Source organism: Artemia franciscana, unplaced genomic scaffold (genome assembly GCF_032884065.1).
Source record: "Artemia franciscana unplaced genomic scaffold, ASM3288406v1 Scaffold_253, whole genome shotgun sequence".
Lineage (NCBI taxonomy): Eukaryota > Metazoa > Arthropoda > Branchiopoda > Anostraca > Artemiidae > Artemia > Artemia franciscana.
Window position 1 is genome coordinate 603388 of NW_027063379.1, and position 23215 is coordinate 626602.

The window sequence follows — 23215 nt, forward strand, 5'->3', positions numbered from 1 at the left end:
ATATCTAGATTATAAAAGTGATGCTTCGTTTCAATTGTTTAAAAAACAACGCAATTTAGTGAACAAATTACGTCGCAAAGCTATGGCTGAATATTATGATTTAAAGTTTTCAAATAGTAGAGGAAATATGAAAGAAACCTTGAAACTGATTAAAGAAGTGACTGGTGGGAATACTGATACTGGCGGGGATGAAGTACAACTTGAGGGCTTTGCCCGTGAAGATAAGAGTGGAATTGTAAATAAATTTGGTAGTTTTTTCTCTAATATTGGTGGTTTAGTGCGAAATAGTATAAAAACAGATGTCAACAGGTTCAAGAACATATCATATGTGATAATAGAGATGAGAGTTTTGAATTAGCGTTTGATCCGTGTACACGTGATGAACTACTTAAAATAGTTAAATCTCTTAAATCAAATTCTGCTGGAGTAGACGGTTTATCTCTTCGAGCGTTTAAAGCAATAATGCATGATATACTACCATGCCTGCTCTTCATCATTAATCTGTCACTTGAAAAGGGCAGTTTTCCTGATCAAATAAAAGTTGCGAAAGTGATAACACTTCATAAAGGTGACCTTAAAAAGGAAATTGAGAATTGGAGATGAATTTCTATTCTTCCATTGTTTTCTAAACTACTAGAAAAAGTACTTCGTAATTGTCTATAGGGCTTCCTACAGTCTAATAGTTTACTGAGTGAGACCCAATTCGGATTTCGCAAAGGGCACTCGACGACGAATGCTCTGCAACATCTCGTGGAATCAGTGAATAGTGGTATAAATACAGGTGAAACACCACTGTCTATATTTATTGATATTCGTAAAGCATTCGATAAAGTTGATTTTCAAACGCTAATAAGTCGGTTGGAGTCGTTAGGTGTCCGAGGAAAGTGCCTGAAATGGTTTGAAAGCTATCTAACAGGAAGATCTCTTAAAGTAGTCTTGAGTGATGTGAACTCAGCAGCATTTCCGGTGATGTGTGGAGCACCAAAAGGTTCAGTGCTGGGTCCGCTTCTTTACCTTATCCATGCTGATCTCATGCGTTTTTACCTGAAAGATGTGTGTCTTACCTCGTTTGCTGATGATACTGTTTTAACTGTGTTTGCCTCATCTGTGGAGGAGCTGGTGAGAAAAGCGAATCTTGCACTGGAAATGCTAGAGGTCTTTACCTCATTAAGTCTACTGTGCGTAAATGTTCGCAAGACATTTTTAATGACGTTCTGCAGAGTTGGTACATCGCTAGATGTGTATGGACTCGTAACTTCATGTGGTAAACCAATTCAGCAAGTTGATCATCGCCCGTGGGGTTGGCATACTTCGTCGTCTGCAGAACTTTCTCCCATAGAGGATATTTCTAACTATATATTATTCGTTGGTTTATTCATATATCTCCTACGGCTGCCTCATATGGGCAGAACTTCTTATCCAACTATAGGAGAGTGCAAATTCTAGAAAATAAAGCTGTTAGAACAATAGGTAGATATGTCCAGGATGTGCATGACACCTGTGCTTGCTTTACGTCGCTGAAGCTCCTTAATGTCGGTCAGATAAGAGATTATCAGGCTGCTGTATTTGTGTTTCAGTGTATGAATGGCCTAGCCCCGGATGTCTTTAAGAGTTTTTACCAAACAAATAGTGATCTGCATAATTATGGAACAAGGCATAGTAGTGATATCGTTGAGGATTTACGTCATTGTACCCGGTCTTCCTTCTCAATTAAACACCTTGGTACAAGTGTAGGGAATGAACTACCAGTGAGCATTAGGGCGGCGGAACACGTACCTCTGTTTAAAAAGAAATTAAAAGATTATTTTTTGGGGGATAAATGTTGAATTCTACTATGGATGGTAGGGTGATTAGGTGAAGAAGGGTGGGTTCGGGAGGTAAGGGTGGGGCTAGGGAAGTACAGGTGGGCTTGAGAGGTAAGGGTGGGTAGGAGGGTAGGGTGGGGTTGGGAGGAATGAAAGGGGGAGGGAGAGTTGTGTATTAATGAGTAAGAGAGATTAGATTTGTCATTATAGGTAAGTAGATATGTGGACTTTCGCGCGAATACAAACCCTCATCGGTTTTCCCCAGCGCGAAAGTGTTGTATTTTATTTATTTATTTGTGAATGTTGAAATAAAAACTTGAACTTGAGGAAGAAGAAAAACTTGAACTTGAGGAAGAAAAAAAGACTTGAACTTGAATACTTTACAACACAAATTGTTCTAACGGTTTTTCAAAATAATAGAAAATCTATAGCATTCAGAGTATATATTTTCACATTAAGGAGGAAAGGGTTGTAAACTTCATTTCTGTTGTTAATGATTTCCTTAGTCTATACTCCTTTTCAATAATAGTCGTTAATATAATATTTGTTCAACATAATAGTCGTTACGCTGACAGTGTACCCCCTTCTCCTGATAAACCCATTTATTGCCTATATGAAACATTTTTCTTTTATTTTTATTTTTTCATTGTTTAGTCCGTTGTAATTGCGGTTGTGCTAAGTGGCCTTAAATATATCCAGTTTAGCATGAGTGTCTGTGTTGAATATTGAAAAAAAAGAATATATATTTGAGAAGTTAGATCTAGAGCAAAATCTTAGGGGAAGGAGGGTAATATGACAAGGGCGCTAATAACTGACAATTTTACTTTTTAAAAGTTTAAATAACAAAACAAAAAGTCAAAAAATGAGTGTACCATGAAAAATTTCTTTCCCCTACGAAAATAATGTAAAGTGGAATGATGTAACTAATGATAGAATTAATACATTTTTAAAGGGTTAATATGTGCCACCAATTTTAGATTTTACATTATTTGATAATAATGAATTCCATAATAACCTTATATGCGCTCAGGGCACAATTTACAGCCCTTCCCCTTAAGCTCTGGGGGACGAGGGGGAGAGGTGTCGAGCCCAGAGGTATTGTTAAGACACGTGGACAAGTTTGCACAAAAGGGCTCTCTCATAGTTTTAATATGTTAATTTGGAGGGGCAATCCATTAGGGGGGAAGACTAGTTGCCTTCTGATCACTTCTGACTCTCAAAAAGAAAACTAGAGCCTTTAATATCCAATCAAATTTGCCCCCACCTCCAGAGGCTTGTTGCCCTTAAATGATTTTTGATTCTTAAAAAGAAATAAGAGTTTAAATTTTTCAATCAAATGAGTATCCTCGAAAGCTGATATGACCACTTCTTCCACAATAACCTTATATGCACGCAGAGCACAACTTGAAACTCCAGCAATATGTGGCGAGGGTTATATGACACATGGATTACTTGAGGGGGGAGCGTGGGAGGCATATAGCCCACCAATCAAATTTAATTGTTCAAAATAAAATTAGAACTTTCGATTTTCAATAAAATGAGCCTCCTGCTGAGTTGATAAGACCACCCCTTCCATAATAACCTTACATGTCCCAAGGGCACCACTTATAATCCTTTCCCCATAGCTCTGAGGGGCTGTGTCTACCCCAGAGGCAATGTTAAATGACAGGTGGACTATAAAAAAGCTATTTGAAAAATTTGATCAGATATATTTGGGGAAAAGGATGTTGGAGAGGGGGGGACTAGTTGCCCTCCGATCACTTTTTGACTCTTAAAAAGAAAACTAGAACTTCCCATATCAATTCAGACAAATTAGACGATTAAAAATTTTAAAAATTAAAAATTTTGGAAATATTATTTTCTTACCCCCCTAAGTTGTTCCATATCACCTGAAAACATTGTAGAAAAAGTTTGAGCCATTTATAATAATGTTTAGGGGTAGCTCAAGTACCTCAAAGATTAAGAAAAAAAGTAAAAAAGAAGGAAAAAGTAAAAAAGAAGGATTTCGAGCAACTTGTATTTTGCTTAAAAACACATAAACAAAATTGTTTAGTTCCTATTTATGGTTGACCGGATAGAGTCTGTTTCCTGCTATCGGGATAAGCTCTGCGGTGTTCATTGACAACTTGCAGCAGAACCAGACATAATTTAGCCGGCAATGCAAAATTTCCATCCTTCAGAGATGAACGTGTTCAGACTTGTTTGCTTTTGACCGGTTGCGCTTACTAGAGTCTCGGACACCAAGACTCAGTCTAGTGTAGTTTTTTGCTCGAGGCGATATTGTATCAGTTCTGTTTTGTTATCAGTGTTGTTTTTTTTACAATAATAAGCTAATTGTGTATTAACTTGTCTCAAGACAGTAGATTTATATAACGTTAATGACTACTGAGCGTTGATTGACGAATTTGAATGTAACTGAGCCTATTCTTTTGTTGGAGAAGCAATGAGTTGAACAATTTTTGCTCTTTTTTCTAAAAAAAAATTCACACTACCTAAGTTCATGATTATAAATTCTGTTTTCTGTTTATTTCAGACCCAATTGAGACTGAAAATGTTAGCAAATGCAACTAGATCTCGAACGGAGTTATATCTCATTGGTAGCTCTGTGTCTGAATTAAGAGGTAGCAAGCTGCCTTCATTGCGAATGGTTCTTGGGTTCTTTCTTCATCTCCACCTTGAACTGAATGAGACCATTAGGCACTCGTCGGCTGCTGCTGTAACCGAACTAGCCAAGTTTTGTCGGAAAGCTCGAATTCCAATGTGAGATCATCAAAACTGTCAAACCAAGCTTGAGCAGGTATTTGAAGAATGGCGTCTTCTCAAGAAGAACAAAGCACGAAAGTCATCAACTCAACAGGCGAGAGAGGCGGCCTTCGTATCTAGGCTCGAGGATCTTTTTGATATCGCTCACGCCGATGCCCTGAACACGATGTCAATACAAGAAGAAAAAGATTTCTTGTTAGCCCAGCGAGAAAAAGGGAGACGGGGGTCAATGGTTGGCGTAGATGAAACACTAGCTTGCAAGGAGAAAAGGGTGTCTGAGAGAGAGCAGCAAACACTTAAAAGACGACAGCAAACAGAGAACATACAACAGATAGAGGCTACCACAGCCGAACTTACCACATCTGGTTCAGAGATCAGCGCAGCAGAAGACGTTGACAGTGAGGGGGCTGTTGGAGGAAGCAGAACTCAAAAAAGAAAGAGGGGCCGAAAAGCTGTAGTTACACCTGAACTAGCAGCAGCTCTTGATCGTACTAAAGTATCAGACCGCAAGGCTGTTTTTGTCATAGCAGAAACTGCCAAAAGCTTAGGAATGACTATTGACCAACTAGCTCTAAATAGAGATTCAGTTCGCCGACTCAGAGCAAAACATCGAATTCACAGTTCTGCAAGCATCAGAGCCAAGTTTCAGAGTGATGTTCCCCTCGTTGTCCACTGGGACGGCAAACTGATCCCCGACCTCATTGGAAAAGAGAAGGTTGATCGTCTGCCTGTTTTGGTTTCCGGAAAAGAAGTTTTACAGCTACTCACAGTAGCCAAGCTTCCATCCGGAACAGGCGAGGCTCAGGCTTCTGCTGTCTTCGGAGCTATTGAAGACTGGGGCATACCCGGCAACATCCGAGCCATGTGTTTCGATACTAGAAGCTCAAACACTGGCAGGATCTCTGGTGCTTGTGTTCTGTTGGAGCAGCAGCTAGGTAAGGAACTCTTGTCACTGGCTTGTAGACATCATATTATGGAGCTCGTCATTGGTGCTGCGTTTCGAGTGTGCTACTCCTGCGAGAGGAGTACGATTCATGTCACCCGGAGCGATGCACCATGCCAGATGGATGAGCAAAGTGATATACAGTTTAAAGATCTGGATGTTCAAGGCTCAGTTTAGACTGACTCTCACAGAAGAAAGAGGTTTGCATGACGTGTGTGTGTTTTCAGTACGTGTGTACCTGAAAGCCTGGATCTCTGCACCTTTAGCCTCAGGTGCTCCGTACAGTGACCTACTACTACTGAAGTCGCTGCTCGAGTACTTGTCCATCCATTTGGCAATCTCAAAGGCCACATCAAACAAGTTTTCCGGTAACTTGTGGTATTTGTCACCCGAACTCGTTGGCTTGACTTTCTTCGACAGTCACGTCAGTTCGTCGACAAAGAGACTGATGGTGAGTGCTATGCAGAGTGAAGACGACCAGGAACAGGAACATACCAAGCGTATCACCATTGATCTTGATTCAGCCAAGAATAAAAACCTGGAACATTTTGTTACAGCTAAGTCAGCAAAACTTTTTCAAATGATGGATCTTTCGGATGGATTTCTCACAGTTGATCCAGACTTGTGGGAAGATAGACACGACTACGGGCTAGCGTCAGAAACTGTGAGGTCACTCAAAGTCGTCAATGACCACGCTGAGCGAGGAGTGGCACTCATTCAAGAGTACAGCGGTTTTATAACCCAAGATGAGTCGCAGCTGCAATTTCTGCTGCAAGTTGTCAATGAACACCGCAGAGTTTATCCCGACAGCAGGAAGCAGACTCTGTCAGGTCAACCATAAATAGGAACTAAACAATTTTGTTTATATTTTTTTAAAGCAAAATACAAGTTGATCGAAATCCTTCTTTTTTTTCTTTTTTCTTAATCTTTGAGGTACTTGAGCTACCCCTAAACATTATTATAAATGGCTCAAACTTTTTCTACAATGTTTTCATGTGATATGGAACAACTTAGGGGGGGTAAGAAAATAATATTTCCAACATTTTTAATTTTTAAAATTTTTAATCGAAATCCTTCTTTTTTTTCTTTTTTCTTAATCTTTGAGGTACTTGAGCTACCCCTAAACATTATTATAAATGGCTCAAACTTTTTCTACAATGTTTTCATGTGATATGGAACAACTTAGGGGGGTAAGAAAATAATATTTCCAAAATTTTTAAAATAAGCTCCACCCTAATACACATGAGCTACACTCCGTGTTGGATTACTATTCAAATTTTTTACACATTTGAAAGTTTTTTTTGGTGCAAATATTCATCACAGTCCCTCATTTTAAACTGGATATATTCGAGGCTAATTAATACAAGCGGAAAAAATGGAAAAATAATGGGAAAAAATAACAGAAAATATGCCATTAAAGCAATAAATGGGTTTATCAGGAGAAGGGAGTACACTGTCAGGGTAGGAAGTTTTATTTTGAAAACTAGCATACCTTAAGCAATTTATTAACCAGAGAAATGCCTTTACAACCCCCCTCCCCCCCTTAGTGTGCAAATATACACACTGAATTGCATATATGCAATAGATTTCTTATTATTTTGAAAAATGTTAGAACCACTTGTGTTGTCTGACAACAAACACTGACAAAATAGATATTACACTACCGACCCATTTAAGTAATTACAGATCTCGTTAAGTGAAAGTATAAAACGCCCCTAAAAGTTTTATTATTTCAAAACATCATTTTTACTTAAATTGGACAATTAACCAGGTTTATCAGTACTTTCTGGTATATTAATTTTGAACTGGGTATTTTAAACGTAAGTTTCACTGAGTCATAATCTGGTTTTTCCTACGTTAATTTTTTGTTTTTACAGAGCCTTTTTTCTGCAACTTTGTGCGTAAGTGAATGACTTTGTGGAACTTACTCCCATGAGAGCCGTGGCTGAAAAAATGAACTTTAAAATACCTTGTAAATTGTATGGCATGGATGTTTCCTTTGAAGATCTTATAATACACCCAATGGATTGAGATATGTGAAGCTATGATACAATTTATCACAATTTAAAGACTGCGAACTTTTTTTTTTGAAATAAAGAGTGATTTCTTAGACTATAAAATAGTTGGCAGTTATGAATATAAAACCAGACGTAAAAAAAAAAACTTTGACAACTTTAAAAGATGAGATAAAACTAGACTTATCTCTGTCAAAGGGAATATGAAAGCATTGTCCAGAACGAAGAGGTGCACCCAAGTAAAAAGGTCAAAAAATGAATTTACTGATAGGAGGTGGTAAATGAAAGGGGAATCAGGCAGATGAGGAGGCTTGGAATAGAGGGAAAAACAGAGGGATAGTGTAAGAGATAGAATAGAAGATACTTGCGTTTATTTGGATTACTTTTGTTAGTATAATTACCAAAATGCAGAAAGTTATCCAAGGCAATACCCAAGATAGAATGTTACAAATGACTTTTCTGAAGCTTATATCTTTCTTCTTATTAAATTAACAGTAACCAAGCAGCAGAAAGAAAAGTTTTATGATAAAAAATTCAATGATAATATATATTTGGAGTGTATATCTGAACATCAAATGGAAAAGTGGTATTAATAAAAGGTAGTACACTTTTATGAATGATAGTATTTAAAAATAGTTGCCTTACTTTTAAAGGGCATTAGCATATAATTAGGTCGGTTCAAAGGAAAAACTAAAAACAGCTTTTTTCTAAGCTGACATACTTAAACCATTCCCAAAATGGCTTCAATTTACCCTCTACTCCTCCCTTAGATAGACAAATATATTCCCAAGTTTATATTTCCTATGTATTTTTTCTAATTATGTCATTCTTTCCTAAAATAGATCTATCAGCAAAGAAGCATTGATAAAATATAAAAAACGAAAATGACCTAAAAATGTTTAATTTGGACCATATATTTACAAATTAGGCAGGGGTGGAATAAAGTAGCAATACAATGGAAAAAAACAGTAAAGAAGTGAGAAACAACAATAATACAAGCCAGTGAAAAACATAGATAACAATGTAAATATTTCAGTCAAAACCTCCACTAGACCATCCTCAGTGCACAATATTAAAATAAAAACTACTGACAAAAACCAAAGATAATATAAAAAAAACTTCGAAACAAACACAAAAAACTAAAACATGAAGACCTACTCAAAGTAATGGTGAAAGAATTACCCTTTCGCCATTGCCATAAAATGGGGTCACTTTGCCCACGTGTGTGAATTTGGCCCAGGCCTGGATTAAGAGTTTTAATAAGGATTGCCGTTTATCACAGGTAATGGATTATGCATTCCTTTTTTCACAGATTGAACAAATTCTATCATGGAAAAGAATGGGTTTAAGCACTGAGTAGCAGATCATGAAGTACACCTCTGAAAAATAAATATATGCACAAAGGAATTTCCTGTAAATTTTAAACTTTCTGAAAATTTGGCTGGTGACAAGCATTGGATAAAAGCTTTAAATTTGCTTTTTTTACAGGTACACAGAGAAATCAACAGTGACTACAATGCCATGTCACATTCTCTTCAATGACACCAATGAGCAGTTAAACATCAAATTTCCCAGAAACCAGACCAAAAAAAAATTTTGGGTGAAATTTACCCATACATTTTAGCAAAGAAGGCGATTCAACTACTGTTGTTCATGATCAGTCAACACTAACTTTTTTTTCAGATTCAAACAAATGTGAAGATGCCAAGATCATACGTAAGAGAACCTGGGACCCGAATGTACAGAGACTACAGTGACCAAAAATTGCAAGATGCTCTATCAGGTATTAGAAGTGGTTGAATGATACAAAGAGAGGCAGAGGAGACATTCCAAATACCCAGAAGCACTTTGAAAAACAAACTCACCAATTCTCACCCTTTTAGCCCTGGGGGTATCACAGTGCTGAGTGAGGAGGAAGAGGGGTTGATAGCACATGCTGCAATTAAACTCTCCAAGCTTGGTTTCCCATTGGACAGATTTGAAATGAAGAAGTTGGTTCAGTCTTATCTCTACAGTCATGGACAAACTGTTGTGAAATTCTCAAACAACCTTCCTGGGGATGACTGGTTCCAGCTGTTTCTTTCAAGGAAATAAGTCCTAAGTGAGAGATTTACCAGCAATATTTAACAATCTAGAGCAGCTATCAGAGCAGAAGCAGTTAACAAATACTTCAATCATTTGAAGCAGGAAGTTGATGGAGTACCACCTGAGAATGTGTAGAACTACAATGAAACTAACCTTACAGATGACCCAGGAAATAAAAAAGTAGTGACAAAATGTGGAAGTAAGTACCCTGAGAGAATATTGAACTCAACAAAATATGCTATTTCTGTAATGTTTGCTGGTAACACAGCAGTGGAAGTGGTGCCTCCTTATGTGGTGTACAAAAGTAAGAAATTGTGGAATATGCGGGTCCAAGGAGGGTACATAGGTTGTAGATTCAACAAATCCAAGTCTGGCTGGTTTGAGGCTGTTTCCTTTCATGACTGGTTCACACTCAGTCATTTGCCCTGGTTGAAGAAGCTCCCTGGGAAAAAGGTGGTAATCAGCAACAATTTATCCTCGCATTTTGATGTGGACATTATCAAACAGTATGAACAAGAAAACATTAGCTTTGTAGCATTGATCCCAAACTCCAATCACCTTACTCAGCCGCGCGTGATGTGGCCTTCTTTTGGCCAATGAAAGTGAGGTGGAGACAGATCCTGACAAGATCCAAGACACATGGTGAAAGTCAAAAAGCAGTTTTGTTGCCTAAAGAGCATTTTCTTGGGCTTTTAAAGAAGCTGACAGATTCACTGATGGATGCAAATGGAGCACAAGACCTAATCTCTGGCTTTGCAAAAAGTGGAATAATACCATTGGACAGAACAAAGGTTCTCAGTTGTTTGCCTTTGGCATCATCAACAGAAGGTTCAGTAGATGTTCTCAATATGACAGTTCTTGACATGCGCAGAACTAACAAACCCAAGAGAACAGCAAAAAAGAAATGTCTTGATGTTCCTGCTGGAAAAAGTTACTATGCCAAAGACTTCTGTTTTGAAACTTCAGAAACAGAAGAAGCCAAGACAAGGATGCTTGAAGAAGGAGTTCACCCTGATCAAGTCAGACTGAAAAGAAAGAAAGCTGTAGTCTAAAAAGGAAAGAAGATTGCTCACAAAAGAAACAAGGAACCAGAACCAGAAAGGTTGTCTGAAGATGAAGGAGAGCAAGAGACTGCCTGGAATTGAGATCTACAATCATCTAAAACTGGGCAATTTTGTTCAGTTTGAATATGAAGAAGAGAGGTTCCCAGGAGAAGTTCCTCAGCTTGATCCCAAGAAAAAAAGGCTAAAGATAAAAGCTATGGCTATGGCTGGAGTGAAGAGGTAGAAGTCGCCAGAAGAAGTGGATGAGATCTGGTACAGACACCTTGATCTTCTAAAGCCACTAAATCCACCTGCAGTGTCTAACACTTGTTCATCATCTAGATCACTAGTGTTTGAATTCCCAGATTTTTGTGGTTGTTGAAGTTGAGTTCTTTTCATTCTCAAAGTTGATTTTAGAAGACCTTCCAATACTGTACCAGTACCATAGCTAGTGAGTTTCTTGAATATTTAACAAGACATTGTTATACACCCATGATCAGAGCTTTGATCTCTTGAAAGTGCCATATCAGTAGCTTGGTTTTTTATATATTTGAAGAATAAAATGTCTAATGAAGAAAGATTTTTTAAACAACTATTTTGTGGGCCAAGGCCACCCCTTAGGAATACTGATATTACTCCTATAGTCAAGATGCACCTTGAAATAGGGGTTAAAAAGGTTTGGGATAAAGTCACCCCCTGGCCCTGGGGTGTCTTTGGCCCTAAAAAAAAGTTCCCTATGTATTTGTCTTACCTTTATTTTGCAAATGTTGCTTTTATGGTGTTAAATCAGTAAACAAAAAGGCAGTCTAATCAAAAAACAGAAAAAAAAAGAAGGTAACTAAAGAATTTGAACTATATATTTAGGGGGTTGTAAGGTATTGTAAAGTACTATTAGAAAAGATATAAGTAAGTCTTTCAGGATTTCTTAAGTGGTTTTCATAACTGTAAATGGTTTCATTCTCAATAGCCTTGATTATGTACCCAATTAATTTGTTTCATTTTTAAACAGAGATGTGTCTAACACTATGCTGGTAACCTGTCAGCCAACAACTGAGGCTATTGAAAAGGAAACATGTTTAAAAAATATTACTTTACATTAATGAAAAATTTTAGTTCATATAGCCTACTTTGAGGGTGAAACCCTTCTCTCTGAAAATTGAATCAATTCTAACAATACCAAGAGCCATAACACCCATAGTCTCGGAAATAAAAAGCTTGGGCTGTGCATTTGGGCATTAGGATGAGATTTGAAGGCAAATTATAGTAAAATCACAGGAAAAACATGTTAGCCTAACAATAACTAGGCTACTTTCTTGTTAAACACCCTATTTTCTAGACTTCTAGCCAAACACGAAATATTGTATTGACTTTAAAAAAAACTATTAGCAGCCTATTCCAAAAATATCATTACCAACCTCTGTAAATAAAATAATATACCCTAGGCTACTTCGTTCACTGCGTTGTTCTAAGTCTGCTGTTCTTTTCTTTTAGAAACACTGGGCGGTAACTGACTTTAGTATAGGTAGCGCTGTAAACAGAAAAAACCCAAGGAATATTCGAGATCATTCGATATCACGTCATTTTTTAATAGTGTTTCGAGCAGTGGTTCCGAGATTTTTTTGATTTTTTTTAGCTCACGGACCAATTTTCATTCTAAGAACTTTTTCACGATCCCAGCCTGACTAATAAACTACAAATAAGGAAAATAGGAAATTTTGAATTTCACTAATGTTACGTGTTAACATTCGATATCACGTCGTTTTTTAATAGTGTTCCGAGCAGTGGTTCCGAGATTTTTTTTTTAGCTCACGGACCAATTTTTATTCTAAGAACTTTTTCACAATCCCAGCCTGACTAATAAAATACAAATAAGGAAAATAGGAAATTTTGAATTTTAATGAATAAATGGTAAACAGAGACGTAACAATAAAATATTTTGGTGGAGAAGTATTTATTGAAATTATAATTTTCGTTTTAAAATAAAATAAATGAATGACTTAAAAAAACCAATGGGATAATTCAAGGGCAATTATACTTCGACCAATGTTTGTAAACATTAAATATAAATCTCCACGAGTTTATTTTGCAGTCAGAACTGAAACAACACAAAATCAAATAAGAAGACGGATAAGCAATCAACACCTTTTGTATCCATAATACTGACTATAAATTTTGATTGATTTCGAAGCCTATTTCTTGCAAATATTTATGTAAATAATTTTTTATTTGTAATTTAATTGTAAATCTATTTTTTGTAAATAATTTTTGTAATAATTTAGCATCTCGCCGTTTTTCAAAGGATGTTAGTGAATACCCTCCTTCTCGGTATAAAATTCACTAATTCCTCCCCAATCGAAAAATGTCCAAGCAATTCAAATTAAAAAATAAAATATTTAACGATGGATAAATTTTATAGCCTATGGCCTTATACACAAAAATTGATAGGGGTCATGTGATTCCCAAAGGCACAGCTTAAAGACTTGTCAACTAAGCTGAAAATAACATCTATTTAAAAAATTTATCAGATATTTTGGGGGAAAAAATAGGTGTGAAAAGGGGACTATTTGACTTTCAATCTTTTTGGTCATAGGCAGTGCCCCTAATATACGGAATAGCTTCTGTTCGATTTAAAATTGATATTGCTTCTTTTGAAATATTTTAGTTGAATGTTCCTAAGTATTTAGCATCTCACCATTTTTCAGAGGATGTCAAGGAACCCCCCCCCCCACCCCAACATCGGTGTAAAATTTACCAAGGGAATCTTTGTCATTAGAAAATGCTCATGCATTTCAAAAAAAATACGATGTTTAACGATGGGCAAATTTTATAGCCTACGGTTTTATACCCAGAAATTGATAGGGGTCATGTCATTCCCAAAGGTAGAGTTTAGGGACTTGTTAACTATGCAGAAAATAATAGCTATTTAAATTTCTTTATCAGATATCCTTGTTGAAAACATATTTGTGAAAGATTATTTGCCTTTCAATTTTTTGGTCGTAGGCAGCCCAACAGCACTGCCAGAGTAAACAGTGATGTGGGCACAATAAATTATTATTCTTTTTTGTTGGTCGTTTTTGGTTTATTTGAGACCATGGCACTTCGCATCGAAGTAGTGGTCGTAGAAACTTCGAAAAAGGCTAATCCAATTGAATATTAAAAGGGCTAGTGCCTTTTTAATGGTGAAAAGAAATTGGAGGGTAACTAACCCTTTTTCTATTCCCACTATTTCCCAGAAAACATATCATCAAAACTTTTAGATAACCATTTTATCCAACGTAGCTGGAAGGTCCAGTCATTATGTCTGGGGATGATGCCCCCCCCCCTAAAGAAAACCCTCAGGGCAAGGGTTGCAAGTTATGGCCTGGGGGCATATAAGGTTTATATAGAAAGGGTGATTATATAAACTTCAGAGGGAGCTCACTGGAGCAACAATCAGAAGTTCTAGTCCTCTTTACAAGATTCTGAGTGATTGGACTGTTGGTAGCCCTCCTCCCACACCTCGTATTTTCCCAAAATACATCTGATAGAAATTTTTAGATAGCCATTTGCTTTCATAGAACGTTGGAAAAAGGCTCTTTCGATTAGACATCGACTCCAACGCCCACCAATTAACCAAACATATCCAATTATAATTTTGAGATAGCCATTTTGTTCAGGGTGGTTAAAAGATCTACAAATTGGGTCTTTGAGGATAAAAATCCCCTCCCCACAGCTCTCAGGGTAAGGGTTGTAAGATGTGCCCTGGGGTTATATAAGGTTTTCTCTTGAAAGGTTGGTTGTATAAACTTCGAAGGAGGATTATTGGATTCGTAACCAGAAGTCCTATTGCCATGTTTAAGATTCAGCGTAATTGGACGGTAGATACCCCCTCCCGATCACCTTGCATTTTCCCGAATTGTATATGGTAGAAATTTTGAGATGACCAATTTGTTGTCGCAGAAACTTCAAAAAAGGCTCATTCGATTGGAAATTGAAGGGCCTAGTGCCCCTTATAAATTTCAAAAATGATTGGAGGGCAACCAGCCCCGCTCCCAAGCCCATATCCCCAAACAAATCCAATAAAATTTTGAGATAGTCATTTTGTTTAGCGTAGTTAAAAGGTCTAGAAAGTTGTCTTAGAAGATGAAACCCCCACCCCCCAAAAACCCTCTGCACAAGTATTATAAATTATGCCATGGGGCATATAAGGTTTTAATAGAACCTTATATGCCCATATAATGGTCGGTATAACGGTACAATGGTCGGTATAATGGTCGGTAAAATGATGGTATAATAAGGCCATATAATGGTCTTATGTGCCCCATATAATGGGGCATATAATGGTCGTATAAAATTTGGAGAGGGTTATTGGATTGGTCATCAGAAGTTCTATTAAGGCTTTTTAAGATTCAAAGTGATCGAAGGATGGATTTCACCCCCCCCCCCTCCCCACCTCGTATTTTCCCAAAATGTATCTGATAGAAATTTTAAGATGGCCATTTGTTGTAATTAAGGCTCATTCGATTGGAAATTGAAAGGACCTCTCTTAATAGTCAAAAGCGATTGGAAGGCAACAAGCCCCCCTCCACACCTATCAACTCCTAAAACACATCAAAAAAAAATTTTGATATGAGCAATTTGTTCAGCGTAGTTGAAAATTATGTCTTTGGGGTTGACATCCCCCCCACAGCCCTCGGCGTAAAGGCTGTAAGTTATGCCCCGAGAGCAAATAAGGTTTTTATGGAAATTGCGGCAGTATAAAATTGGAAGGGGGCTCATTGGATTGGAAATCAGATGTTCTGGTTCTAATTTAAGAGTGAATGTGACCATAGATAGCCCCCCCCCCCCCTATGTCGTATTTTCGTACATCAAAACTTTTTTAGATAGTCATTTGGTCAAAAGGAGTCCAAATACCATATAATAAGACCTTTGGGATGGAAGAAATCCTCCAGAGACTGGAGTAAGGGTTGTAAGTTATGCCCCAGGGCTATATAACGTTTTCATTGAAGGGGTGGTCATGTGAACTTTAGAAGAGGTTCATTTGAGTTGAAATGTATAGTTCTAGCTCCCTTTTTAGAGTCAAACATGTAGGAAAGCAATTAGCCCCCTCCCTGACATCCTCTGTTCCTAACACAAATTCAATTGAATTGTGAGATACACATTTTGTTAGCAATAACAAAAAAAAATCATGTAACAACGTCTTTAGGGTGGACACAATCCCCCAGAGCCCATGAGCAAGGGTTGTAAGTTATGCCTGGGATATATAAGGCTCATATGGAACGGGTAATCGTATAAACTTTCGATCGGAAGGAGCTCATCTCATTGGAATTCACACATTTTACTGCCCCTTTTAAGAGAAGCAAAAGTGAATGGAGGGCAATCAGCCACCCCAAGTCTGTCTTTCCCCAAAAACATATTTTAAATTTGATTTTCAGAGAGAAAATAGTGAATTCAGAATTATTTTTTTGGGGGGGGGGTGCATAATAGGTTGCTTGGATAAACTTGCGATTGGATAAACAAAGAAAGGTACTACGCAAAGAAATACGCTCAATTTAAAGGGAGCCTCAACAATTATGTGTCTTGGTAGGAAGTGGAAATGGTCGAAAATTTAATCTAAAATCCAAAAACTAGTGACAAAGTTATTCCGCAATAATACATATTCTCGTCCTGTCAGTCCCTGCTGTTATCTTGGCTATGACTCAGACTCTTTGTCTCGTTATTAGACATTTTAATGTCTTGAAATTTGTTATTTAATTAACCTGCTAATTTAAAGGGAACCTCGACAATTATGCGTCGTAGGTAGGTAGTGGAAATGGTCTAAAGTGCTAAAGAGTTTGGCCTTTATTTTAATGTTTAAGGATGAACAGAGGAGGTGATATGACATATAATGCAGATAATTAATTGGATGAAAATAGGCAGTTAAGTGGCCAACATTTCCTCACAATAATCCAAAACTTAAATTAATAATTTTTGTACTTCTCATACAATTACTTTCTATTATATAAATCAACAGATTGATTTAAAAGAAAATCAGAGGCTTAATGTCGGTCAGGATTTAAAATAAGAGCTCTGAGTCACGGTGTCCTTCTAAATATCAAAAGTCTCTAAGATCCCATCACCAACTCATAAGTTATAAATACCTAATTTTTCTAATTTTTCCTCTCCCTTTAGCCCCCCAGATGGTCGAATCTGGGAAAACGACTATATCAAGTCAATTTGTGCAGCTCCCTGACACGCCTACCAATTTTCATCGTCCTAGCTCGTCCAGAAGCACCAAATCACTGAACCCCTTCCCCAACTCCCCCAAGGAGAGCGAATCCGGTACGGTTACGTCCGAATGCCCAAACTTCTTTGTTTTTTCTCACTTAAGAAAAACAGAAAAACTTTTTTGCTGAAAGAAGTAGACCTAGTCTTTTTTTATAAGTCAAAAGTGATTGGAGATCAATCAACCATGGGGGTATTTTCCAGGGGTAAATACCCCCCTCCCCCGAAAGAAAAATAGAATCCTCGTTTAAATACTTTCAGAAGCACTTAGGCCTATTTGCCTATTCATAATAAGAAAGCATTATGGAGCAACCTCCCTCACGTAATAGGCTAATTTATGTTCGTTTTAAATTATAATGTCGGTCCTTACATTCTTTTGAAAAACTTTTGTTCGTCCTCTTTCAAATTTTAAGTTTAAATTACCAACGCTAAAATCAAATTAGTTACTCAGACTATAACATTAAAAAAGATTGTTTTCAGTTGCTAGCGAGCTAAACAAATGAATTTATAATTAACCCGATGAACAAAATTTCGACTGAAAATTAAGTTTGAAAGGTTTCCGTTCTAAAAGGATGAAAACGAAAAGATAAGAATCAATTTCCTTGTTTTGAAGTGTGTGTGTTTCGATAACAAAGTGGGTGATGTGAATGGCCAAGAGACTTACTAAGTTGGTATATAAGAATTTAAAAGCTGGTACTGGTCCGGTTGTTGATGGTATACCAATAAAGTTATTTAAGAACCTTCTTATCATTTTTATGCTGATAATTGTTTGTCTTTGTAATTCTATATATAAAGTAATGTAACTCTGTCTTCACGTTACGGAGTAGCTAGTCCAGTGTGTACAGTAGAAACACTTAGAGTGGAGGGATCGGGATGAAACTTGATGGGGAAAATAAGCGCAAGTCCCAGATACATGATTGACATAATTGAAACTGATTCGCTGTCTTTGGGGTAGTTGGGGGGGAGTAATTCTTAAAAATTAGAAAAAATGAGGTATTTTCAACTTACGAACGGGTGATCGGATCTCAATGAAATTTGATGTTTAGAAGGATATCGTGTCTTAGAGCTCTTATTTTAAATCCCGACCGGATCTGGTGACGGGGGCAGAGAGTTGGGATGGGGAAACCTAAAACTTGGAAAATACTTAGAGTGGAGGGATCGGGATGAAACATGGTGGGGAAAATAAACACAAGTCCTAGATAGATGATTGACATAAACGGAACGGATCCGCTCTCTTTGGGGTAGTGGGGGGGGGGGGTATTTCTGAAAAATTAAAAAAAATAGGTATTTTTAACTTACGAACGGGTGATCGGATCTCAATGAAATTTGATATTTAGAAGGATATCGTGGCTCAGAGCTCTTATTTTAAACCCGACCGGATCTGGTGACATTGGGGGGGGAGGAGTTGAAGGGGGAAATCTTGGAAAAACACTTGGAGTGGAGGAATCGGGATGAAGCTTGGTGGATAGAATAAACAAATATCCTTGATACGTGATTGACAGAATCGTACTGGATTCGCTCTCTTTGGGGGAGTTAGAGGGAGGGGTTCAGTGATTTGGCGAGTTCGGTGCTTCTGGACGTGCTAGGGCGATGAAAATTGGTAGGCGTGTCAGGGAGCTGCACAATTTGACTTGATAAAGTCGTTTTCCCAGATTCGACCATCTGGGGGGCAAAAGGGAGAGGAAAAATTAGGTATTTATAACTTTCGAGTGGGTGATCGGATCTTAATGAATTTTGATATTTAGGAGGACTTTGTGACTCAGAGCTCTTATTTTAAATCTTGACCGGCATTAAGCCTCTTATTTTCCTTTTTAAATCAATCTATTGATTCATAGAATTTTGTTAGAGCTCATACCATATGATCTCTTGACTCTTAGCTCTTCTCCCCTCGTCACAAGTGCCATATGAGCTCTTAGCTCTTGTTTTATATTTAATTTCTGGACGTTTTTGAATTAATGCATGTTTTGATCTTGGCTCTCCGCACATAAATAATTAAAACGAAATTTGCATATTAATTAATTGCAATTAATCGGAAGATTTTGAAAAAAAAGAAGCGAAGGAGAAGGCCTAGTTGCCCTCCAAGTTTTTGATTACTCAAAAAAGCAAGTAGAACTTTTAATTTTTTACAAACGTAAGCAACTAGAACTTTTAATTTTTTACAAACGTAAGCAACTAGAACTATTAATTTTTTGCAAACGTTTTCATTGGTAAAAAATATACGTAACTTACGAATTAACTTACGTAACAAACTTCTATATTCGTATGTTTTAATTGCGTATATGAGGGGGTTCAACCCTCGTCTTTACACTAAAGCTTAGATTGTGTCCCAATTCCTTAAGAATGACCTCTGAACCACAAAGGCCGTAGAATAAATAGTTGAAATTACTAAAAATACTTTAGCGGAAAGAGTGAGGTATAACGAGGTTTTAATGCTGCTCCTTACTTTCAGTAGAAAAAACTTTTCATATTTATTTTTTCCTTGTTTTTTTCAAATAAAGCTAGAAAATCCTGCGCCCCCTTCATTGAAATTCTCTTTTACCATGAGAAGTCTCTCCATAGAAATATCCTACCAAGTAACCCCCCCCCCCACCCTCAAATCTCCCCCCTAAACCAAAAACATCCCCCTGAAAACATATGTACACTTCCCAGTAACCATTGCTATATGTAAACCCAGGTCAAGGTTTTCAACTTACAGCCCCTCCCACGGGGACTACGAGGGAGAATGTCATCCCTAAAGAAATAGTTATTAGGTTTTTCGACTATGGTGAATAAAATGGCTATCTCAGAATTTTGATCTGGTGACTTTAGGGAAAAATGAGCGCGGGAAGGGGCCTAGGTGCCCTCCAATTTTTTTGGTAACTTAAAAAGGGCACTAGAGCTTTTAATTTCCGTTAGAATGATCCCTCTCGCAAGATTCTAGGACCACTCAGTCGACAAGATCACCCCTGGGAAAAAAAACAAGAAAACAAACTAACACGCATCCGTGATCTGTCTTTTGGCAAAAAATACGAAATTCCACATTTTTGTAGATAGGAGCTTGAAACTTCTACATCAGGGTTCTCTGTGCGCTGAATCTGATGGTGTGATTTTCGTTAAGATTCTATGACTTTTAGGGGTCTTGGATTCGCTCTCTTTGGGGGAGTTGTGGGGAGGGGTTCAGTGATTTTGTGAGTTTGGTGCTTCTGGACGTGCTGGGACGATGAAAACTGATAGGCGTATCAGGGAGCTGCACAATTTGACTTGATAAAGTCGTTTTCCCAGATTCGACCATCTGGGGGGCTAAAGGGAGAGGAAAAAATAGAAAAAATTAGGTATTTATAACTTACGAGTGGGTGATCGGATCTTAATAAATCTTGATATTTAGAAGGACATCGTGACTCAGAGCTCTTATTTTAAATCCTGACTGGCATTAATCCTCTTATTTTCCTTTTTAAATCAATCTATTGATTCATAGAATTTTATTAGAGCTCATACGATATGATCTCTATACTCTTCACTCTTCTCGCCTCGTCACAAGTGCCATATGAGCTCTTAGCTCTTGTTTCTTTATACAGACTACAGGATCCTTCACATTAAGCTTTAAAACAATCTCAGTGTTACTAAAAGAAAGGGGGAAACCAAGTAAAAATTTACAAAATTTAAAATAAGAAACTTTAATTGGCGAAAGATCAGAAGGTCTGAAATTTCGGAAGAGGAGGGATGGGAACAATACGTGAGGCAGAGCAACAGCGCTATACATACGACCAAGGACGTCCCGACGGTGAAGACCCCGAAAACGAATTAAAAGACCAAATGCCTTGCGTAGTTTCAGCTGAACATGCTGAACCAGGACTGGTTTAAAATCTCTTTTCGAAGCAGCATAAGGTAATCCCAAATAAGTGACTATTGGCGACAACTGAAAAATAACACAACTACCGCAATCAAGAGTCGCCCTGCCATTATCCTCTAAACAATTTACAACAAAAAATTGACATTTTTCAAAATAGATAGAAAGGCCCAAACCTTTTAAACAATTAATTAAATATTAAAATTAGAAACAAGACTAGACTTGGACCAGCTTAGAATGATAATGTCATCAGCATATGCAATGTAAGACAGATTTCGAGATAATGAAACAAAAGAGCAGGAAAGAGAATTAAGGGCAGTAGCTAAACAAGAATTGAATATGTAAGGAAAAATAATTCCATCTTCAAGATACATCATTAGCAGGTGGTCAGAATTCCTTAATGTGGCTGAATTAGCGCAATGGATGTTTCCTAAATTTGTGTAGATATATTTGTTATATGGTTTTAAGATATATTAAATAATAAAAAAAACAAGTTATTTTAACTGAAAGTAAGGAGCAACATTAAAACTTAAAACGAACAGAAATTACTCTGTATATGAAAGGGGCTGTTCTCTCTTCAACACCCTGTTCTTTACGCTAAAGTTTGACTCTTTCTCTCCATTCCACCTTTTAAAACATTAAAAAACTTTAGTAAAGAGCGGGGGTGTTGAAGAGAGAACAGCCCCTTTCATATACGAAGTAATTTCTGTTCGTTTTAAGTTTTAATTTCGCTCCTTAGCCTACTTTCAGTTAAAAAAAACTTGTTTTATTGAATTTCCGAACGTTTTTGAATTAATGCTTGTTTTGATTTTAGCTCTCCGCGCATGAATAATTACAACGAATATTGCACATTAATTTATAGTTTTAGCTAAATGGCCTTCTCATAGTTTTGATCTGACGATTTTGAAAAAAAGGAGCGGAGGAGTAGACCTAGCTGCCCTCCAATTTTTCGATTACTTAAAAGGTAACTAGAACTTTTAATTTTACGATTGTTTTATTAGTAAAAATATATGTAATTTACGAATTAACTTACGTAACGAACTTCTATATTCGTAGGTTTTATTACGTATGTGAGGGGGTTCACGTCCTCGTCAATACCTCTCTCTTTACACTCAAGCTTAAATTTTGTCCCAATTCCTTAACAATGACCCTTGAATCACAAAGGGCGTAGAATAAAAAGTTGGAACTACTAAAATTACTTTAGCGTAAAGAGCAAGGTATTAGGAAAAGGTGAACCCCCCATATGCGTAATAATTTCTGTTCGTTTTAAGTTTTAATGCTGCTCCTTACTTTCAGTTGAAAAAAACTATTTCATATTTATTTTTTCATTGTTTTTAAAAGGGAACTAGAACTTTAAATTTCCGTTAGAATGAGCCCTTTCGCAACATTCTAGAACCACTGGGTCAATACAATCACCCCTGGGTAAAAAAAACAACAACAATAAAAACAAACAAACACGCATCCGTGATCTGTCTTGTGGCAAAATATACAGAATTCCAAATTGTTGTATATAGGAGCTTGAAACTTGTAAAGTAGGGTTTTTCTGATACGCTAAATCTGATTATGCGATTTTCGTTAAGATTCTATGACTTTTAAGTGGTGTTTCCGCCTATTTTCTAAAATAAGGCAAATTTTATCAGGCTCGTAACTTTTGATTTGTAAGTCTAAACTTGATGAAACTTATATATTTAAAATTAACATTAAAATGCGATTCTTTTGAAGAACTATTGTTATAAAAATTCAGATTTTAGTAACTTTGTGCGGTCTTTATTAGATTTTACTGATGTCGCATACCGCCAAAAATTATCTAATTAAGTTTAGGCTTATCAACGGAATCTGTCCCCATTACCGCGAAAGCCAACTGCAAGGCGAAAATCTTCGTTTCGTAATAACAAGAAGGAGAAATTTAAAATCCTAACTTTTTTAGGCTGTCAAAATGATATTTCAGGATTGTGTTGTCACAACAGGACTGAAAAGCAAAATATTTACTTCGTTTTACTGTCTAAAATTTGTTTTTGAGTCTTGTTATGGCACTGAGGCAAAGAGATTGATGGGCCTATCATTACTTTTTTGGCAGTCCGTTTTGGGCTTTTGGTTCTGCTTTCTTTTGCAAAGAGGGATTGCTGGATCCACTATTTTCTCTCTGAAAATCCAATTTAAAATAACAAATTTCAAGACATTAAAATGTCTAATAACCAGACAAAGAGCCTGAGTCATAGATCTCAGCAAAGAATATATAACAGGTTTTTCGGAAGTGACTCAGAAAAAGCAAGTCTCTGACTGAGATCGGGTGCTCGAGAGACCGAGTATTGGGCATGTTGCAATCCATCAAAGATTCTGCCTGAGATTATGTCTGTGACCGACTACCGGTCGGTTTACCAAGAGTCATAACACCCATAGCCCAGGAAATATGCAGCTTGGGCTGTTCATTTGGGCATTGGGATGAGCTTTGAAGGCAAATTATAGTGAAATCACAGGAAAAACATTTTAGC

At 37.0% G+C, this 23215-nt stretch overlaps 1 long non-coding RNA gene across 1 annotated transcript in view; it reads right to left on the minus strand.

Annotated features, from left to right (window-relative positions):
• The window catches only part of LOC136042954 (uncharacterized), a 37609-nt gene extending 25485 nt beyond the window's left edge, over nucleotides 1–12124 (minus strand). The window contains exon 1 of the long non-coding RNA XR_010621512.1: nucleotides 12070–12124. This is a non-coding gene — a long non-coding RNA (uncharacterized LOC136042954). The remainder of the gene's footprint in view (nucleotides 1–12069) is intronic.
• Nucleotides 12125–23215: the final 11091 nt, after the last annotated feature.